We start from the raw sequence: 21,061 nt of genomic DNA, 5'->3' as shown, positions 1-21,061 counted from the left end.
ACAGGAATTGTGGGAATTTCCATAATATTTGTTTGTGGCTTTGATTCAAACTGCTTCATGATGAATGCTGGCCCATGCATGAGTGATAGTGATTTAAACATTGAAAGACGTCATCGTAGACCTCTGGCACAAATATGCACAGTGAGAACTAAGAAATTATTTATCTTAGTTTTCAATCTTCGGATTGTTTAATATCCATCCAAATGTTTTTATGATTTATTTTAAACAACTATCAGAGAACTCATAAACTGAGAAATCTAGAATTTTGTGACCTAAGACTTATGTTACTGAATATGCTTTTGTAATTCATTTCTACTCTATTTGCAAGTTACGTAAAGTCACGTACATACTCTTCTTAATACTGTGGGAGCCTAGTGGATTTGCGTAAATGTTACATCAGACATATAATGTCAAAACTGTCGGTCAGATATTTGCATGACAATTTGACTGTTGTTCAAATGAATTCCAGCCTCAGCCACATGTTTAAAAGCACTTTGCATACATTTGGAGCGCAGGACGTAGCATTTCCCTCTTACATCTTCATTGGTCTTAGTTTTTGTTTATGTCTTTTTTGTAAATCTCAGACAGATTATTGTGGTTGATGGGTTAAAGGGAGAGTTCACCCAAAAATGAAAATTGGATGTTTATTTGCTTACCCCCAGGGCATCCAAGGTGTAGGTGATTTGTTTCTTCAGTAGAACACAAATGAAGATTTTAAACTCAAACCGTTGCAGTCTGTAAGTCATATAATGGCTGTCAATGGGCACCACATCTTTGAGAGTAAAAAAAAAAAAATACACAGACAAAACCAAATTAAACCCTGGGGCTCGTGGCGATACATTGAGGTGTTAAGACAAAAAACGTGCTCAGGACAGTTCAATGTGCGGTGGATCAGAGGTAAATAATATAAATACTGTTCAGTTTCTTGCACAGACCAATCGTTTAGTGTCTTAACTTACTCTCAAAGATTTGGTGCTCATTGACTGCCATTATATGACTGGTTTGAGTTAAAAATCTTCATTTGTGTTCTACTGAAGGAACAATGTCACCTATATCTTGGATGCTCTGGGGGTAAGCAGATAAACATAAAATTTTCATTTTTGGGTGAACTAATCCTTTAAATCCTGAAATGAGAAACATGAGAGATCCATTAGATAATTGACGGATGCAACCTGATATGGCATTTTAAAACCTTTCAGACACATTATTAGAGTTGGTTTATTGGCTCTTCAGGCAACCTTAATCGTATCTCTTATGTAACTAACCAGCAGACGGCAAAATAATGTTTTTAATTAGTAACCAAGGTATTCCCTCGTTAAAGAGAAAAGGAAAGAATTCTTTGTATCTTCCTGGAAATCTTGACGTCAACTGGTACACACGATCGTCTATCCCGCTTTTAATCTGCCTCAAAGCTTTTGCTACCTTTGATCTTTACTTTTGCTTTCTCTCTCTTAGTTTTGAAAGTATTGCTTTCTTTTTTTATTTTAGAAGAGAGAAGGTGGTCTTTGACCGGAGCATATGATATATAACAAGTTTTCCCCTTTGAGTTTTGGCTTTGATGTTCAGATGGGGATGTCAGCATAGGGGTATGCGTACATTGCCCAGGTGCTGCAAAAGAAGCTGCATGTTTGGACGGCCTTCCTCAAGTGCACCGGGTGTGTTTTTGAGTGTGCGTAGGTGGACCTTCCACCTTTCCTCTTCCTGAATGCGTAGGTGTGGATGGGCGGGTGTGTGCGTAGGTGTGGGTTTGAGTGAGTTATTATGAAGCTGCATGATTGCTGTTTGTTTTATGCTCTGAGGCTGCATTAAACATGCAGGTTTAGAGTTGATTCATTAAATCTGGCACGGAAATGTTTCTTTTTTTCCTCTGACAAGCTATATACTATGTGAAAACAGGATAATATATTGACATCTACCGTGGAAGTTGTTGAGTGACTTACAGTACACATAAAATTGGAGTTTAAGGTCTTTTGTTGCATGTCTGTTACACTGTCAGCAACAAAAAAGTACTTGCTATTGCAGTAAAAATCTGAAAGTTAGACTTTATATACCACTAAAAGGTGCATATTAAAACTGATTCGCAGCATTTAGGCGTAGACAAAGCATGACCCAAAATGTCTTTCAATTGAAAAAATAATTTTAAAATGTTTTCGCAAACACTTCCATAAACTTTTATGACAGAAGTTTAATGACAGAAAAATGGTAACTTTTGTGGTACAACAGCTTCCTTTTTGGGCAGTAATCGGAAATGTGCACTTTGCATAATTTATGAGTATAAAGCATGTATCTGGCCTCAAACTTATTTTTAATTGGAAATACATGAACATCAGAATGCAAATTTGAACTCATCTAAACATTTTTGCAAGAAATGGTACCTTTAGTGGTCAACAGTTTACTGTGATAATCTGATTTATGTACCTTTTATATGCCACTAAAAGGTGAATATTATTTCTAATTTGCATTAATTCTGGATAGAAAAAGCATGTATCTGGCCTCAAAGTTGTTTTCAATTGGAAATATGTCAACATGGGAAAGTAAATCTTAGTTTATTGAAATGTTTTTACAAAAAATGGTACAATAGTTTGTTATTGTGACAATAATCTGAATTGTATGGTTTTGTAGCTCATAAACATAATTAAAATGTGCTTATTAGTACCAGTTTGCATCATTTATGGTATATAAAGCATGTATCTGGCCTTAAACGTCTTTTCGATTGGAAATATATCAACATAGGAAAGTAAATTTTAGTTCATCGAAACGTTTTCTCAAAAAAAATGGTATCTTTACTGTTACAATAGCTTGTTATTGTGACAATAATCTGAATTGTACGGTTTTGTAGCTCATAAACATAATTAAGATGTGCTTATTAGTACCAATTTGCATCATTTATGGGTATAAAGCATTTAAAGATAGATAAAGATTTATCTGTTCTCAAATGTGTTTTTTAATTGGAAATATGTCAACATTGGAAAGTAAATTTTAGTTCATTGAAATGTTTTTTTTTTTTTTTAAATGTTACCTTTAGTGGTACAATAGCTTGTTATTGTGACAATAATCTGAATTGTACTGTTTTGTAGCTCATATATAACTAAAATGTACTGTTTTGTAGCTCATAAATATATTTAAAATGTGCTTATAAGTACCAATTTGCATCATTTGTGGGTATATAAAGCATGTAAAGATAGATAAAGATGTATCTATCCTCAAGTGTGTTTTTCAATTGGAAATATGTCAACATTGGAAAGTAAATTTTAGTTCATTGAAATGATTTCTCAAAAAAATGGTACCTTTAGTGGTACAATAGCTCTTTATTGTGACAATTTTGTTTTGTAGCTCATATATAACTAAAATGTGCTTATTAGTACCAATTTGCATCATTATTGGGTATATAAATCATGTATCTTGCACCAAACTTCTTTTTGAAGTTCGAAAATACATCAACATAGGAAAGTAAATTTTAACTCATCAAAACATTTTCACAAAAAATTGTACACTTTTGTGCATATTAGTACTAATTTACATCACTGATGGGTAGAAAAAGCTTGTTTTTAACAGGAAATACCTCAAAATATTCACAATGTTTCCATATTTGTCATGCTTTTAAGTCCCTTTCTCAGCAGCATAATACATTCTCATATTCTCACATTGCACATGTATCTTTTCTATAGTGAATACACCGTTTCTTTAGTCAGACAGACTTCATCCATTGGCTTTTGAAAAGTTTCTAACATGCTAACATTGCAACCAAAATGCATTTGTGGCATGTACTTAAAAAGATTATGTATATGTGACCCTGGACCACAAAACCAGTCTTAAGTCGCTGGGATATATTTGTAGCAATAGCCAAAAATACATAGTATGGGTCAAAATTATTGATTTTTCTTTTATGCCAAAAATCATTAGGAAATTAAGTAAAGATCATGTTCCATGAAGATTTTTTTGTAAAATTCCTACTGTAAACATATCAAAATGTAATTTTTGTTTAGTAATATGCATTGTTAAGAACTTAATTTGGACAACTTTAAAGGTGATTTTCTCAGTATTTAGATTTTTTTGCACCCTCAGATTGCAGATTTTCAAATAGATGTATCTCGGCCAAATATTGTCCTATCCTAACAAACCATACATCAATATAAAGCTTATTTATTGAGCTTTCATATGATATATACATCTCAGTTTTGTAAAATTTTACCTTATGACTGGTTTTGTGGTCCAGGGTCACATATTTAGTGCACAAATCATTTACCCCAGTCAAAAGCCCTGACCTTTCACGTACCATCATGTACAGCACGGTTGTTTCTACACAGGAAGCCACTAGGTGTCAGTACTGTGTCTGCCAAACAGCATGCAGACAGAGCACATGGGTTGAGGATGCATCTTAGCATGCGTCCTGATGTGCCCTGTTTGCACAATATTCCAGAGTAAGGGGTTAATGACTGCAACAGTATGCTTTTACTTTTTGTTCTAATCAGCAAACTAAAATACACAAAAACAGGTTATTGCAAATTTTATCAGCTGGGTATATGAATCTGATTAGGAAAGCACACGGATCTAGTGATATGCACGGAGAGGGCGAAAAAGACATGCGTGGGTGGACGCTGATGGCCTCGGGGCCGTACAAGGGTACACTGTGTAGCCAGACCGTGTTTGGACAGCTGATATCATGGGTTGAATGTACCTGCTTTCAGGGAACGGAGATGTGACCGGTTATGAGTCTGCTCGTCCTATCAGCAGATAATTACTCTGTCAACATCATGTGTGTTTGGTTTGTTCCCCGGTGTCTAGTTTACGCCTGAGATTTTACAGCTTGCGTAAGAATGTTCTGCTGCCGCTATTGCTCAGGTCTGCGGCTTTGTTGTGTTGCATAGAATTGTATTTTCAGTGAAGAACGCATACATGATGTAACTTTATCCAGAACGCATCAGTTTGCAAACGTCAGAAAGGTGCACAGTCACAGTATAGAGTGTTTGGGGGAGTGTTGAAAGCTAGTGCTTGATCGTCCAGAATGCTGTTCTAGCCTGAGTCCCTGTGGACTCACTGCCTTGTTCTGCTGGACTTCCATTTGTGTTGCATCCAAAACCCCCCGCTCCCACCAGACCCCTCGTGTTCCTCTCTCTCCCCACCCCGTGAATGGTTGGATGAGACCAGCTCTAATCTCCATCAGCGGACCCAGAGAACACTGGGCCCGTTGTCAACACGCTGGCTAGATCCACCACAGTCGCCGACAAATTATTAACTAGACTCTTCATTCTCTGCTTCACTTGATCCTAACTTTGCTCTTTTTCCCACTTTCTCTGACAATCCTTCTCCTTCAACATGCTCCTTTGTCTTTATATTCGGCTAATAAGACAAAAAGTGATGCTTTGCAGTATGTTTGGATGTACATAAGTGCTTTAGCAGATGTTTTTCTAAAGAATGAATATAGTTTGGGAATACTGATCGAGTGTTTTAGAATAACGTGTGGCTGTTTTCTTCTGTTCTTGGGGGAATTCTCACATTTTTTTTTGCAAATTTTTGTTACTTGAAAAAAGAGCGTGTGAAGAATTAAGAAGCAAAAACTAAGACTAAATGTCTTAAAGGAGTAGTTCACTTTCAGAACAAAAATTTACAGATAATGTACTCAGCTTCTTGTCATCCAAGATGTTCATGTCTTTCTTTCTTTGATCATTTAGAGCCCTTTGAAGCTGCCTTTAAACTGCATTTTGGAAGTTCAAACTCAGGGGCACCATAGAAGTCCACTATATGGAGAGAAATCCTGAAATGTTTTCCTTCAAAAACATAATTTCTTTACGACTGAAGAAAGAAAGACATGAACTTCTTGGATGACAAGGGGGTGAGTACATTATCTGTAAATTTTTGTTCTGAAAGTGAACTACTCCTTTAAGTACAGGTATATATGTCATGTTCATATAGACCATTTCAAGCGCTATTCGGCGGCTTAAGGAAGTGACGTCGTTGGTCCCAGGACGTTTCCGGTTAGTGATCCAGCGCATTCAAAACAATGGCGAGAAGCGCTTTATGAACAGTGGGATTGCGGTCATATATATACAAGCATCCTGCTTAAATGTCTAAATTAAAATTAGATCCTTGTCGTTCGGTGGTTGTGTGCTCCCTCTGGGGCGGTACTAACGTTCTGAGACGTGTTTAACGGTAGATTTCCGCGAAACGTACCCGTGTTGCGGCAGTGAAGGAGAAGGCTGGATAACAACAAGCAACTCTAGGATATACAGCGCACATTTCGATTCAGGCAAGTAAATATCGTTTTTAATTAATCGGTTTATTTGTATATCTTTACGTTAACTCTTCAAGTATGATGCTGCATAATTTAAAGTAGCATTTTGTCATTGTTTACATATGCATCTAGCTTTCGTGTGTAACGTTAATGAAAAAAGGCAAGTTTTTTTATTTCTGTTTTATTTCTGTTTTATTGCTAAGTGTTATGTGGGTTAAATTCATATTAGTAGTCTAGTTATTTTGTCAGTTAACAAATGCAGTGAGTAACATGAAAGTACGTGAATGTCGTATTGTGTAACAGTTAACGGCAGTAGTTTACAAAACGTAATGTTTATGGTAAATATTATTTTCCATCACATAAGCTTTGGTAATGTTAATTCCAAGATGTACTGACCTATTAAGCAATAATAGCATTATTTTTTTATATTGTGCATTCTATTAAATAATTGTTTTTCTACTTTTATCCTTATATAATGTAAACAAAATTTATACAGGTGATTTCTAATATCATTTGTTTCTTAGTCTAGGAAGCATTTTGATGTAAGCAGTTGTAAATATGCAGCAGGGTCACTAAATCTGACAATACAGTGTAATACTGAAATTTGTTAGCTCCCTGTAATTCCCATAGAATTGGTTAAATGTTATATACATTTTCATAATGATGGCTAATATCCTTTGTTTTGTTTTCTAGAAAGCATTCTAAACTGATGTAAACAGTTGCAGAAATACAGAAGGGTCACCAAATCTGAGAAGGCAGTGTAAGGAGAACCATCATCTGTAGACACCCAATGACAGCTGATCATCCTGCAGTGACAAACCACATCTGACCATATCAACACCCAGATGTGATTGAGAACTTGAGTGTAGTATTCAGTAATTTAGTGTAGTACTTAAAGCGACTGATGACCAGGCCAGATACAGACTGCTGCTTTTGATATTTGTTCCCCCTTTGTACTCCATTTCAGTTCAAATGTTGTTTCAGTTGTTGTTGTTTCATTTGTTGAAGCATTTTATGTTCATACAAATATTTACATATCAATACATGTGCTGGAAATAAAAACAGTTGAAAGTGAGAGAATGCTTTTTGTTTATATACAGTACTGGTCAAAAGTTTGGACAAAGTAGTTTTTTTATGTTTTTGAAATAAGTCTTTTATGTTTATTAACATGATTAATTATTTAAATGATTTCTATTATAAAAAATATGTTGTGCAAAACTGAATTAGCATCAGCCTTTACATTACACCAGTATTCATTTTCACATGAATATATATATATATATATATATATATATATATATATATATATATATATATATATAATTTGTGTGGGTGTGAACAGTAAATACGTGCATAAAAACATATATGAATGCTTTATGTGTGTTTGTGTGTGCATTTATTAATCTGCAGATATACAGGTTTATGTAAAACACGTTAGCCAGCATTGAATTGCGACGATCTTGTTTATTTGTGATCACATGATGACTCGGAGCATTCATACCCTCCACTTGCACTGTCCCACAGCAACAAACTTGACCAAACTAACGTTGAACACATGTTGAAATTCAACACGTAATAATAGCATCGAGCGCTTAGTTTAATAGCATACATTTAGCGTTGTTTGGAACGATATGTATTGTGAAAAGTAATCTACTAATGAAAACAAATATTTAAACAGAAATACAGACCACGCAATGCAAGTAAATTAATCACGAACAACCTCCGGATATCTTGGGAACAAAACATGAAGTAAGTTGCACTGCTTGCTTCAGACTGATGGCATCCATTGTACGAATAAATGTTCACAATATTTCTGTTCATGTGATATGCTTTTAGCAATCTCCCGTGTACACGCACGCAGCATCGATTAGTTAATGAGCAGCTTTTTTACCTTAACTAGCTTTTTCGCTAGATTTTAAAAGAATGTGTTCGTAGTGACGGATCGGAGAAATAGCGCTACCGGAAATGTTTCAGGACCGGACATGCGCAGTAGCGTTCCAACGCGCTTGTTATTGTTTACATCCTTGAAATGGTCTATAGACATATGAATTATTATTTTTATTTATTAATTTCAGTTTATTAATTTGTCAGTAAAGTTAATAATCTATGTTTATTTGGAAATATAATTTTAATTAGAAATATACTTTAGTTGATTAATTCATGATCGTTCATAATAACTTATATTCATTTTTACATTATTTATAATCAATTGTAAATGTACAAAAAATAAATTAAATCAGTAAAAAATACTAATCACGTGTTTAAATCTTTTAGAATAACTGGTTTTTATGTGGCTGTTGTCTTCTGTTCTTGGGTAAAAATATTTTTTCAAACCTGTGATTCTTTTTTTCAGGATTCTTTGATGAATAACAAGTTAAAAAGCATTTATTCAAAGTATAAATCTTTTCTAACAATGTAAATCGATGCTATCACTTTTTTATTGTTTTAACACATCCATGGTGAATAAAAGTATTACTTTCTTTCAAAAAACAAAGCATAAAAATGCACTGACCCCAAACATTTGAACAGTAGTGTATATTGTTCGAAAACCTTTGTATTTTAAATTAATTCTGTTGTTTTGAACCTTTTATTGATCAAAGAATCCTGAAAATAGTTTCACATTTCAAAAAAAATATTAAGCAACACAGCTGTTTCCAGCACTGATAATAAATCAGCATATTAGAATGATTTTTGAAGGAATGTGACACTGAAGACTGCCTAAAATTCAACTTAAATTAAATTTTTATGTATATTAATATAGAAAAAAACATTGTTTTACATTGTAATAATATGTCACAATATTTTTCTGTATTTTTGATCAAATGAACAGCCTTGATAAGTAAGGTCTTTAAAAAACATTACAAATCGTACTGATCCCAAACTTTTGAGCAGTAGTGCATATACATACATATATGTATATATATATATCATTCATGATCATTCATAAAAACTCATGTTCATTTCTACATCATTTACAAATTGTAAGTGTACAAACACTATTATTATATATAGAAACGAACATGAATGCATTAAGAAAATTAATAAATACTGTTGCATTTTATATTGCACCATTGCAGTTGCTTTATATATTTAACTAAAACAGAAAAACATATTTTACACTGAGTGAAACTGCACACAGCACCTTTAAGGAAAAGTACCAGTATGATTGCAACCGCAGCAATTGCATCACCTTCGGGGTTTGAGATAAGATTGCAAAGTGCAAATAAGAACACAGAATAATATGCTTCTAGAACTTTAGTAGGATGTGCGTAATGCTACTTTATGAAGGTAAGAACAGGAAGGTTTCTTTTGACAGTCCGAATGTACTAGTTGGCCTTCTACAGATATGATATTTAATGATGTAAAACGTATCTTAACCAGAGTCAATCATTTTATTGGGCGCATGCATTAGGGCCGTAACCTGTAATAAACCAAATTGAGTGTTTTTGTGTTAAAAGTGTGTTAATGATGGTTTTGTGTGTTGGCTGAGCCTGCCACCCGCTGTTAAACACAGACGACTCATCCTCGTTTCCTGTTGTCCCCCTTTATCTACAGTTGTCCGACCTGTTCTTCTGGTTCCCATGGGCTGTGTGTAACTGTATGCACTTTGTGAATGTGTGTCTATGTATGTGTGTGGCACACGCACACACATGCATAGTCATGGGCACAAACATAAATAAACACTGCTTATGTTTTAGAAAATGAACTGGATGATTATTTTTCTCCAGTCTTACCATATTTACCCACCTGTCATCAAATACAAACTCAAACAAATTACAGCTTAATAGAAGGAAAAGGTAAAGAAAACAAAACAAGCCAAGTGAAAATAACAAATACTTAGTCTTGCACATCATCTGACCCTTTGCAAACAGAATGACTGCATCTTTATTTTCTTCCAAAAGTGTTTTTGAAGAGAGAGAGAGAGATAAAGCGAGAGCGAGGACTGCAGGTTCCCGCTCTGTGTTATAATTACACAGCATTTCATCAGTTCTAAAAGAGCTCAGAATTGAACACCCAATTGTCACCTACAAATATAGAAACGGCGATGTGCATTCTAACCCTGCAACAAGAATAGGTGCTGCTGCTTACCGACACACGCTCAAACGCGCACATATGCATATAATCCACTCTGAGCTTCCCATTTGGCACACACACTCGGATGAATTCAGCACTGCTCATTTAATTTAGTTTTCAGATTTAATGAAGCATACATTATGAGCTGTCGTAATGTAATTCAGCTGCTCTCTACTGTAAAATAGTAAATCATTAGGCTCCTCCACGACCATTAAGGACCTCCAGCAACCTCCATTATAGTTACAGATTACAGTTTGCGAATAGCGAACAGCTATAATTGCTACAGTTCTTGAAATTTAGATTTTGTGATTTATCTGTAGAGGTTTGTTATGAAAGAACTGGCTTTTGCTTGTGTTTCTGTAACTAAAACAAAAGAGCATGGTGCTATCAGTCTCAAAGTCAGAATAAAGACAAAATAAATCGATGCATCGCAAATCGAGAAATTATTCTGCAATGATTCTGCTACCTGGTCTCATGACGAAAAAGTAGACGCAAAATGTGTACCAATAAGTACACATCACTGCAGTTTCCAACATAAATGAACACTAGAGGCAGTAAAATCAAGCAGTTGTTATCGTTTTCGTACACCGTTAGGATGAGGAATCATTATGAAACCCATGAAAAACATGACTCACTATGAAGGAGTTGAAAGATGAGAGGTCAAAACAAGCTAAAATGGCATGCTTGCAATTGCGGTTTTACATCATATTCACTTTTGTTTATACTATCGGGTAGGTTTAGGTGTAGTGCAAATGGTACTTTATTTTCAGTCTGGTATCATTGTGAAAACATACCTCTGGAAACTTTTTTGAGAGATGCAAAATGCATACCAATAATTACATATCTCTTCAGTTTCCAACAGAAATGAACAGCAGTAAAAGCAAGCAGTTGTTATCGTTTTCGTACACAGTTATGATTATGTTTCGCTTTTCGGACAAAGCAAACTTGCTCGGTAGCTCAGACAGCATGAAATTAGACTTAGGATGAGGAATCATTATGAAACCCATGAAAAACATGACTCACTATGAAGGAGTTGAAAGATGAGAGGTTGAAAATGAAACTAAAATGGCATGCTTGCGATTGCGTTTTTATGTCATATTCACTTTTGTTTATACTATCAGTTAGGTTTAGATGTAGTGCAGATGCTATGTTAGTTTCAACCTGGTTTAATGTCAAAAACCTATCTCTGAAACTGTTTTGCAAGACGTGAAATACGTATCAGTAAGTACACATCACTACAGTTTCCAACAGAAATGAACACTAGAGGTGGTAAAACAGTGAGCACTTGTTAACATTTTCGTACACAGTTATGATTACAGTTCCATATGTTTAGTTTTCCGGACATAACAAACTTGCTCGGTAGCTCAGCTGGCATGGAATTGGACTTAGGATGCTGAATCCTTGGGTACGAATCTGGTTAAAAATATGACTCACGATGAAAGAGCTGTAAGGTGAGAGATCGAAAAACAAGCTAGAATAGCATGTTTGTGATTGCGTTTTTACGTCAAATTCACTTTTGTATATCTCATCGGTTAGTTTTAGATGTAGTGCAGATGGTACGTTATTTTCAATATGGTTTAATGACGAAAACTTTTATAAATGCGAAATACGTACCAATAAGTACATATACTGCAGTTCTCAACAGAAATAAACACTAGAGGCAGTAAAACAGCGAGCACTTGTAATCATTTTCGTACACAGTTATGATAACGCTTTGCTGTCCAGATGAAACAAACTTGCCAGCCAGCATGGAACTGGACTTAGAATGTTGAATCCTTGGGTACAAATCATGTGCAAAACATGACTCATGATGAAAGAGCTAAAAGATCGAATAACAAGCTAACAAGCTGTTTGCGATTGCGTTTTTTTTTTATGTCACATTCACTTTTGTTCATAGTATCAGGTAGGTTTAGATAGAGATTTAGATGGTACGTTAAAACGTCACAAAGTATTAGAGTTATAGTGCTTTTAAACACGCACGTGATGGAGATTTACTACTAATCAAAGTACCGGCTTCATTGACTAAACGCGCCTCACAACATCGTGCGATTAATCGTGCAGCCCTACCAGCGTCACATAAAACGTACTCTATGTATGTTTATCTGTTCCAGGAAAGAAAAAAGAACACACTTTTAGTGCTACTCAGTGGACAATTCAGATCGAATATGTCATAAAATGTACATGGCGGTACGTATTTTGCGCCTTGCTGAAAAGTTCCTACATGTAAAGAGATCAGGTTGAGATTCTGAGATATTCTGAATGCATCGCAATTTTCTCTTGAATCAATTCTGAGCCTACATTTTAACAGCAGATGGCACTCCATGCTTTAGAAACAGCCGTACTCTGCTTGCTTCCAATTTCTTACACACACTTGGCCAAACCTCTTTGTGAGCATTTAAGTGTGTGGTTAAAAACTAGATTAAAGCACCATTTGTTGTTAAAAACTGAGCTCAGAATCGATTCCAAATAGAGTTGCAATTCAATTTTGAAAATCTAAGAATCTATCAACCAATCGCAATGCATTGATTTATTGTCACAGCCCTATTGTTAACGTCTATTGTTTTGTGTCAAACACTGTCATCAAGTCTCTCTGGTTGTTTGGTTTATATTTAGATTTGTGACCCTGGACCACAAAACCAGCCTTAAGTAGCACGGATATATTTGTAGCAATAGCTGTAAAGGCAATTTTAAGCTCAACTTCTTCCTCCATTGTTTGTCTATGAGATTTTTCTCACCAGTTTTATCCAAAGACAGGCAATCATCATAAATCCAGCTGCTTAAAATAACAATTGCACACCTCTTCATAACAATACACTCAATTTGAGGTGTTTTGTTTCATGTCTGTAGCTTTAAAGGGTTTATTGCACAATGATAGTGATGCTTGTCTTTCAATGCCCTTAACAGCAGCAGAATCAAAAGAAATATTTATATGCACTCATTCAAATTCTTTCACAAAACCCAGCTAGAGAGGCATATTAAGGGTTAAGACAAGCAGTAAGAATGACCTCTGCAGGCTAGTGTTCGACATAATTGCATAGACCTCCCCAGGTAGTTATTCTTGGAAATTTGTAGCACAGAACACCCCTAAGTAAACCGGAGAAGCAGGGGTGAAAACATTCTAGGTTAATTGACAACTGTACAAACCCCTGTGTTGTAGCCACAGGCTGAAGCCAAGAGGAGCGTGTGTGTGCATGTGTAAGTGCAATTATTAGGATTATGTAAGAGTAGAAGTGGCCCAAGAGCGGTCAGGCATGCAATGCAAGTTCTCTGTCCTTTTCTAGATCAGTGGTCCATATGGGACATTAATGCATAGAATTAAATTTAAAAAGTGAGTGTTGGGGATCTTTCCAGTCTGAAAGAAAGAAAAGCAACAGGACATTAAAGACAGCAACATCACTTTTTAAAATAGGAAATGCATTGCACACTAGTTAAGTGGTTTATAACAGAAAAGTGTTACAGAATATAGTAAAGAAATTTTTTTTTGATCCCCTGCTGATTTTGTACGCTTGCCCACTGACAAAGAAATGATCAGTTCAATAATTTTAATGGTAGGTTTATTTTTTTAAAGTGAGAGACAAAGTAACAACAAATAAATCCAGAAAAACACATTTAAAAAAAGTTATGAATTAATTTGCATTTCAATGAAATAAGTATTTCATCCCCTATCAATCAGCAAGATCTCTGGCTCCCAGGAGTCTTTTATACAGGTCACAAACTGAGATTAAGAGCACTTTCTTAAAGGGAGTCCTACTAATCTATATTTGTTACCTTTATAAAAGACCAGTCCACAGATGCAATCAACCAGATTCCAAACTCTTCACCATGGCCAAGACCGAAGAGCTGTCCAAGGATGTCAGGGACAAGATTGTAGACCTACACAAGGCTGGAATGGGCTGCAAGACCATCACCAAGCAGCTTAGTGAGAAGGTGACAACAGTTTGTGCAATTATTTGCAAATGGAAGAAACACAAAATAACTGTCCATCTCCCTTGATCTGGGGCTCCATGCAAAATCTCATCTCGTAAAGTTTCAATGATCATGAGAACGTTAAGGAATCAGACCAGAACTACAAAGGAGGATCTTGTCAATGATCTAAACTAAAGGCAGCTGGGACCATAGTCCATAATATACACTGAAGGACTGAAATCCTGCAGTGCTCGCAAGGTCCCCCTGCTCAAGAAAGCACATGTACAGGCCCGTCTGAAGTTTGCCAATGAACATCTGAATGATTCAGAGGAGAACTGGGTAAAAGTGTGAGACCAGATGAGACCAAAATCGAGCTCTTTGGCATCAACTCAACTCGCCGTGTTTGGGGGAGGAGCAATGCTGCCTATGACCCCAAGAACACCATCCCCACCATCAAACATGGAGGTAGAAACATTATGCACATTAACACATTTGGGGGTGTTTTTCTGCGAAGGGGACAGGACAGCTGCACCGCATCAAAGGGATGATGGACGGGGCCATGTACCGTCAGGGCCAGGGCATTGAAAATGGGTCGTGGATGGGTATTCCAGCATGACAGTGATCCAAAACACACAGCCAAGACAACAAAGAAGTGGCCCAAGAAGAAGCAAATTAAGGTCCTGGAGTGGCCTAGCCAGTCTCCAGACCTTAATCCCATAGAAAATCTGTAGAGGGAGCTTAAGGTTCAAGTTGCCAAACGTCAGCCTCAAAACCTTAAAGGGGTCATCGGATACAAAACTCACTTTCACATGTTGACGACACACCGACAGAAGCCACTCCCACGATAGTTGATTGACATGAGCGCCTTACCGTAGACCTGCCCTCACTCAGGTGCAGGGGAAGACAAGAATGTCTCTGATTAATTGTTGGACGTAATAATGAACATAGCAGTCCTCAGCTGCTGAGTCACTGAAGACGCAGAGAATTAACGTTACTTTCATTTTTGAAAGGACAGTGCCGATCCCCGATCTACATATGGGTCAATGTTCATGCAAATCATTCGTGATGCAACTTCACCCACAGCAGAAGTGAGTATAATGGTGCGTTCACACCGGACGCGACTTGCGCGGAAAAAACGCGCTATTCGCGCGTAGTTGAACGCTTGAACATTTGAGTTTACTCGCGCCATTCGCGCGGTAAAATTCGCGTCATTCGCGCGTGACATTTTCTTCACAACAGACGCGAATTCGCGTCAAGGGAGGGGCTTCTGCCACTCGTCAGCGGGAAAGTAGTTGTAAAATAGGTGAATGAGCTCAATTTGCCAGCTTTAGCTTGCTTGTAGTCTCAATATGTATGTATATGTAGGTCAAATTGAGTAAAGAGCGTTTTTTAAAACTAACCAGATTGTCCGACCTCTTCACTCACTTTATTCCTAGCAAGATCCCTTTTATTCCTGTTTCTACAAAAGTCCAAAGATGTATCGTACAGCTCCGAGGAACCACAGACAGCAACGGTGATTTTGTCCGCCATTGTTGTTTCGGATTTCTGCCTCCGTCACTACTAGAGCAAGCTCCTGATTGGTTAACGCGGCGCGGATTTTCGCCAAAGTTCAGATTTTTGAACTCGCGCGAATGGCGCGGCAATCGCTTGAAACGCTCAATGCGCGCCTCGCCATTCGCGCTATTCGCGCGTTTCGCGCCGCAGGATGGCTATTCGCGTCTTTGCATTGACTTAACATGTAAATCACTCGCGCTTGCCGCTTCATTCGCGTCCGGTGTGAACGCACCTTAAGGGTTTTTATGCATCATTGCAAATAGCCTTTTTTAATAATGTGCTTGTTGGCAAGTTTCGCGGCTAAATGCAGCTAAAGTAAACAATACGGCTCATCACAGCAGAGAGGGGCAAGCAGAGCTCATTTGCATTTAAAGGAACATGCAATAGAATGAGCTGATTTAGACAAGGTAAAAGGGTGTTTTTTTTTTACACTACTATTGAGAATTTTTAACCAAAGTATATTAGAGACTTTCATTAAGACCCTAAAGAATCATATGAACTTGTGAAAAATGGGCATCCGATGATCCCTTTAAAGACTTGGAGAGGATCTGCAAAGAGCAGTGGGACAAAATCCCTCCTGAGATGTGTGCAAACCTAGTGGTCAACTACAAAAATCCTGAAAGTCTGACCAACAAAGGTTTTGCCACCAAATACTAAGTCATGTTTTGCGAAGGAATACTTACTTCACTCATTAAAATGCTCAATTTATAACTTTTTTGAAATGCATTCTGGATTTTTTTTTTTGTTATTCTGTCTCTCACTGTTCAAATAAACCTACCATTAAAAATATAGACTGATAATGTCTTTGTCAGTGGGCAAATGTACAAAATCAGCTGGGACTTAATTGCTTTCCTCACTGTATGTTCATGTTTTTTCTCCTTTTCTTCTCTCATTTTTTTTCCTCTTTTTCATATTAAATAAGATGACTGAATAATCTCAATTTTGAAACTCTCACCTGTCGAGACACATTCTCACCCCTTATGACTCACGTAACCACTTTTCCCAGATTCCCACCTGGAGTCTGGAAACAGGACGCTTTTTATGTGGAGCTTTTTTTAGTTGCTTTTTTCCCCCCAGGCTTTTTTTAAGCTCCTTGGTGCAGGTCTGGATTTGATTTCGCCACTGTCCTGTTCATTCAAGGCGGGCTGATATTACCTGACTGGTCGTGAGTCACAAGACCCTCTATGCCTCATGCGTTCTCAATAGAACGGAGGGAATTAATTATACTCCAGGTGAGCGGTTAGTCATCTGTCAGATGTGTAGACGCATCCTGTATAACAGACGGGAGAATAATATTCTCGTTTTAAAGGGAAAAATAATTGTAGGATAAGAGTGGGTGTGATTTTGCGCTACCATCTGACTTTGAGACTATAAAACTCCTGTCATCGAGATCACGCTATTGGGTAATTTAGAAATAGAACATTCATTAAATGTGTGATTTTATTACAGGGCTAATTTCAGTGCAAAGATAGCCTGGGGTGGAAATTATAATGAGGGAAGAATGTTGCGAGAACAATGTATAGTTGGTGCACTTAAAGGATTAGAAATTTCTGCCATTATTTACTCACCAACATGTCATCCCAAAACGGTATTACGCTCTTTCTTCTGCGGAACATAAAAGATTTAGAAAAATGTTTCAGTGTTTTTGATGTCCGTACAGTGGAAATCAATGCACTCCAGTGTTGTTCCAATTTTTTTTCAAAAGATCTCATTTTGTAGTCCTTGAAAAGAAAATGCATACAGGTTTGGAACCACATGAGGGCGAGTAAATGATGACGATGTTTTGGGTGGACTATCCCTTTAAATACAGGTCAATTTTTGGATTATTCACAGCGAATTCCCCAGTGAGATGACTTTAATATCTCAGTAGCATCTTCTAGATATGTTTTATTGTTTCTAAGAATTTACTATGAGTAAGATACCAGTAATCTTACGAGCCTTCTTTAAAGTTTCAGACAAAATCCTCATAAACTGTGACCAGATTTATCAAGATTTTGCTATGAAATAAATATTTTATTCTTTTTAAAAACAAAATAGTTTGAGCTATACTAGCAAGATTAATTTAATTATTTGTAATTATTGCGAAATTTACTAGGAAAACAATAAAACAAAGATTATTATATTTATAATTTTTAATTCATTGTAACTCGCAGTTTCTTAATTGTGGAATTTCCTAGCAATTTCTATATGAGAAATACTGTAAAATAAAGATTATTTGTTTTAGCTACTCCTTTTTTGGTCGTTATACTTCAAAATTTCATGTTTAATTTATTGGTAATTGCCACATTTGTTTCTAATTATTTGAATTTACTAGTAAAAAAAGTAAAAAAAAATATTATTGGAGATTTAGATACAAGAAAATCCTTTTTTGGTCTTTATACTTTAAAATTTAGTTTTTAATTCATTTTTACTTTTAGCTACAACATTTTTTTTGGTTGTTATACTTAAAAATTTCACGTTTAATTCAGCGTTACTTGCCATTTCTTTGTAATTATCTGTGGAATTTACTAGCAATTTCTCAGTGAAAAAAAAAAAAACTAAAACTAAAATGAACTAAAACTTCAAAATTTCTTGTTTAATTCTTTGTTACTTGCCAGTGAAAAAAATACTATAAAATTATGAATTATTAAAGTATGTATCTTTATACTTCAAAATTGAATGTTTAATTCATTGTTACTTGCCATTTTTTTTATTATTTGTGAATTTTACTAGCAATTTCTTAGTGAGTTTTTTTAAAATAAAATAAATATTATTGGAGTATGTTTCAGATACAAAAAAATCCCTTTTTGGTCTTTGTCCTTCAAAATTTCATGTTTAATTAATTGTCACTTGCCGTTTCTTTGTAATTATTTGTAAAATTTACTAGCAATTTACGAGCGAAAAAAAAATCCAATAAAATAAAGATTATTGGAGTATGTTTTAGCCACAAGAAATCCAAAATTTTTTGGTCTTTATACTTTAAAATTTTATGTTAAATTCATTGTTACTTTACGTTTCTTTGTAATTATTTGTGGAATTTACTAGCAGTTTCTGAGTTAAAAAAATCCAGTAAAATAAAGATTATTGGAGTATGTTTTAGCTACAAAGAAATCTTTTTTTGGTCGTTATTCTTCAAAATGTTATGCCTAATTCAGTGTTACTTTCCATTCCTTTGTAATTTGTGGAATTTACTAGCAATTTCTGAGTAAAAAAATATTTATTGATTATTGGATGTTATAAGAAAATCCTTTTTTGGTCTTTTATACTTCAGAATTTCATGTTTAATTCATTGCTGTTTCACCTTTTTTGTAATTTTTCACATAATTTACTAGCAATTTGTGAAAAAAAAAAAGATTATTGGATGTAGGATTGGATGTTATATGGATGTTCTACAAGAAAATTCTATATGAGATTTACTTGGAATTATTGGAATTTATTTTAGCTATAAGAAAATCCTTTTTCGATCTTTATACTTCAAAATTTTGTGTTTAATTCAGTGATTGTTACTTGCTGTTTGTTGTAATTATTTGTGGAATTTACTAGCAATTTCTGAGTAAAAAAAATCTTTTGAAGTAAATTCTACACCAAATTTTCTTTAGTGTGCATTAATAATCATCCTAATTGTGTTTGTTTTTATTCTTCATATGGTATTTTAGAACAAACATCAGAGAAGTCATCCATACTTCAATGAAATATGACTGAAATCTCCACTAAGTATCCTGAGTGATGAAAGAACCAAGCATTTGAGCGTTTTCCACTCGGTCGCCATTAAAAGATCCCAGCCTGACTGTAGTCAGACAAAGGTAAAGAACACCCAGTTTGCTTTATTTCACTCTCTACTCTATAATTAAGAGCGTAACAGCAGCAGCAGCAGAGACGTCTTCCCTGGTTTTTAATTATTTTTAGCAATATGGTGCCAAGGGCAGCTGAGAACAAGCGAGGAAAGGACAAAAGGTGACAGAAGCATGCAGTTTAGCTTATGATGGCATGAAAAACACTTCCAAATAAGGCTAAAATGAGTTTTGTCACCTCGTGCCTTGTTGCCATGTCAGCATAACATTAAATACTGTTATTTGAAAAGGTGGAGGAGGTAATAAGAATCTGATTTGCCTGCAGTCCTGATGCAATGTTTGTATGCAGTTGCAACTGGTCTTATTTAGGTATGGTAAATCGAGTGCTTATACGCAAGTGCGTATGTCAAAAATCTGAATGAATGATCAGGTTGATTTCAGATGGCGATGATTTCAAGCACACTAGCTGGGCACGCTTCTCAAACAATAGTCCATCTCCTCCAGTATACCTCCCTTCACTTTGTAGTGCCTGATGACTCAATCAGCTCTTTTGATTCTCAAGGCGGTTTACGTCACAATGGCCATCTTTCAGGAAATTCCACATGACTTGAGTGCTGATCACAATAGCACACATAGATTGTGCCAAACTGATACAAATGTCATTTGCTCTACTAAAGTGAAAATCAAAGGCCAAAACCTCAGTTTAACCCTCTGGTTGTGTTCTGGTCAAATTGACCTGGAGAAGATGTTCTTTTTCTGGAAAATACTAGTTAACATTATTTCATTGGACTCAAACTCACTGACTTTGTTCACACAGGGTATAAGTACTTCACATTTTTTTCTCATTTTCGTAATTTTTCTGTGGGTTTTATTTCACCTAAAAATGACCAGACTCCAAACAATTGCTTATAAATCTCTCATTATGCTATATTATCACCAAATGTTGGATTCAATCTTCTTGTTAACTTGTTTTCTTTGATATAGGACTGGTTTTGTATTTCTATGTGCATCAGATTAATCATAGGCCTCATTTATCTGAAAGTAGGTACCTTGTTTTTTGAGTAAAAAAATATTTTTTAGGAATAACAACATTAAACAAAAAAATGCTAAAGAAAGTCACACTTGTGGTGTTCCCGGTCAAAAATGACCGAACTCCAAACAATTGCTTATAAATGTGTCATTATGCTATATTATCACCAAATACTGAATTTGTTCTTTTTGTCAACTTGTTTTCTTTCATTTAAGACTGGTTTTGTGTTTCTATTTGCATCTGATTAATCTTACACCTCATTTATCTGAGAGTAGGTACCTCATTTTTTGAGCTAAAAAAATCTGTTTTTATCAATATTTTTTACAAAATTGTGCACTGTTTATCACACTAGTGTGTTTTAATGTTTAATCAGGAAGTTTTTTTTTTTTAAATGCTTTGACTTTGTACAAAATTGCAAAAAGTCACACTTGCGGTGTTCCCGGTTAAAAATGACCGAACTCCAAACAATTACTTATAAATCTCTCATTATGCTAT

This window comes from Garra rufa, chromosome 20 (assembly GCF_049309525.1).
Source record: "Garra rufa chromosome 20, GarRuf1.0, whole genome shotgun sequence".
Lineage (NCBI taxonomy): Eukaryota > Metazoa > Chordata > Actinopteri > Cypriniformes > Cyprinidae > Garra > Garra rufa.
The sequence above is the reverse complement of the archived record's forward strand: the minus strand, read 5'-3'. Positions refer to the sequence as shown.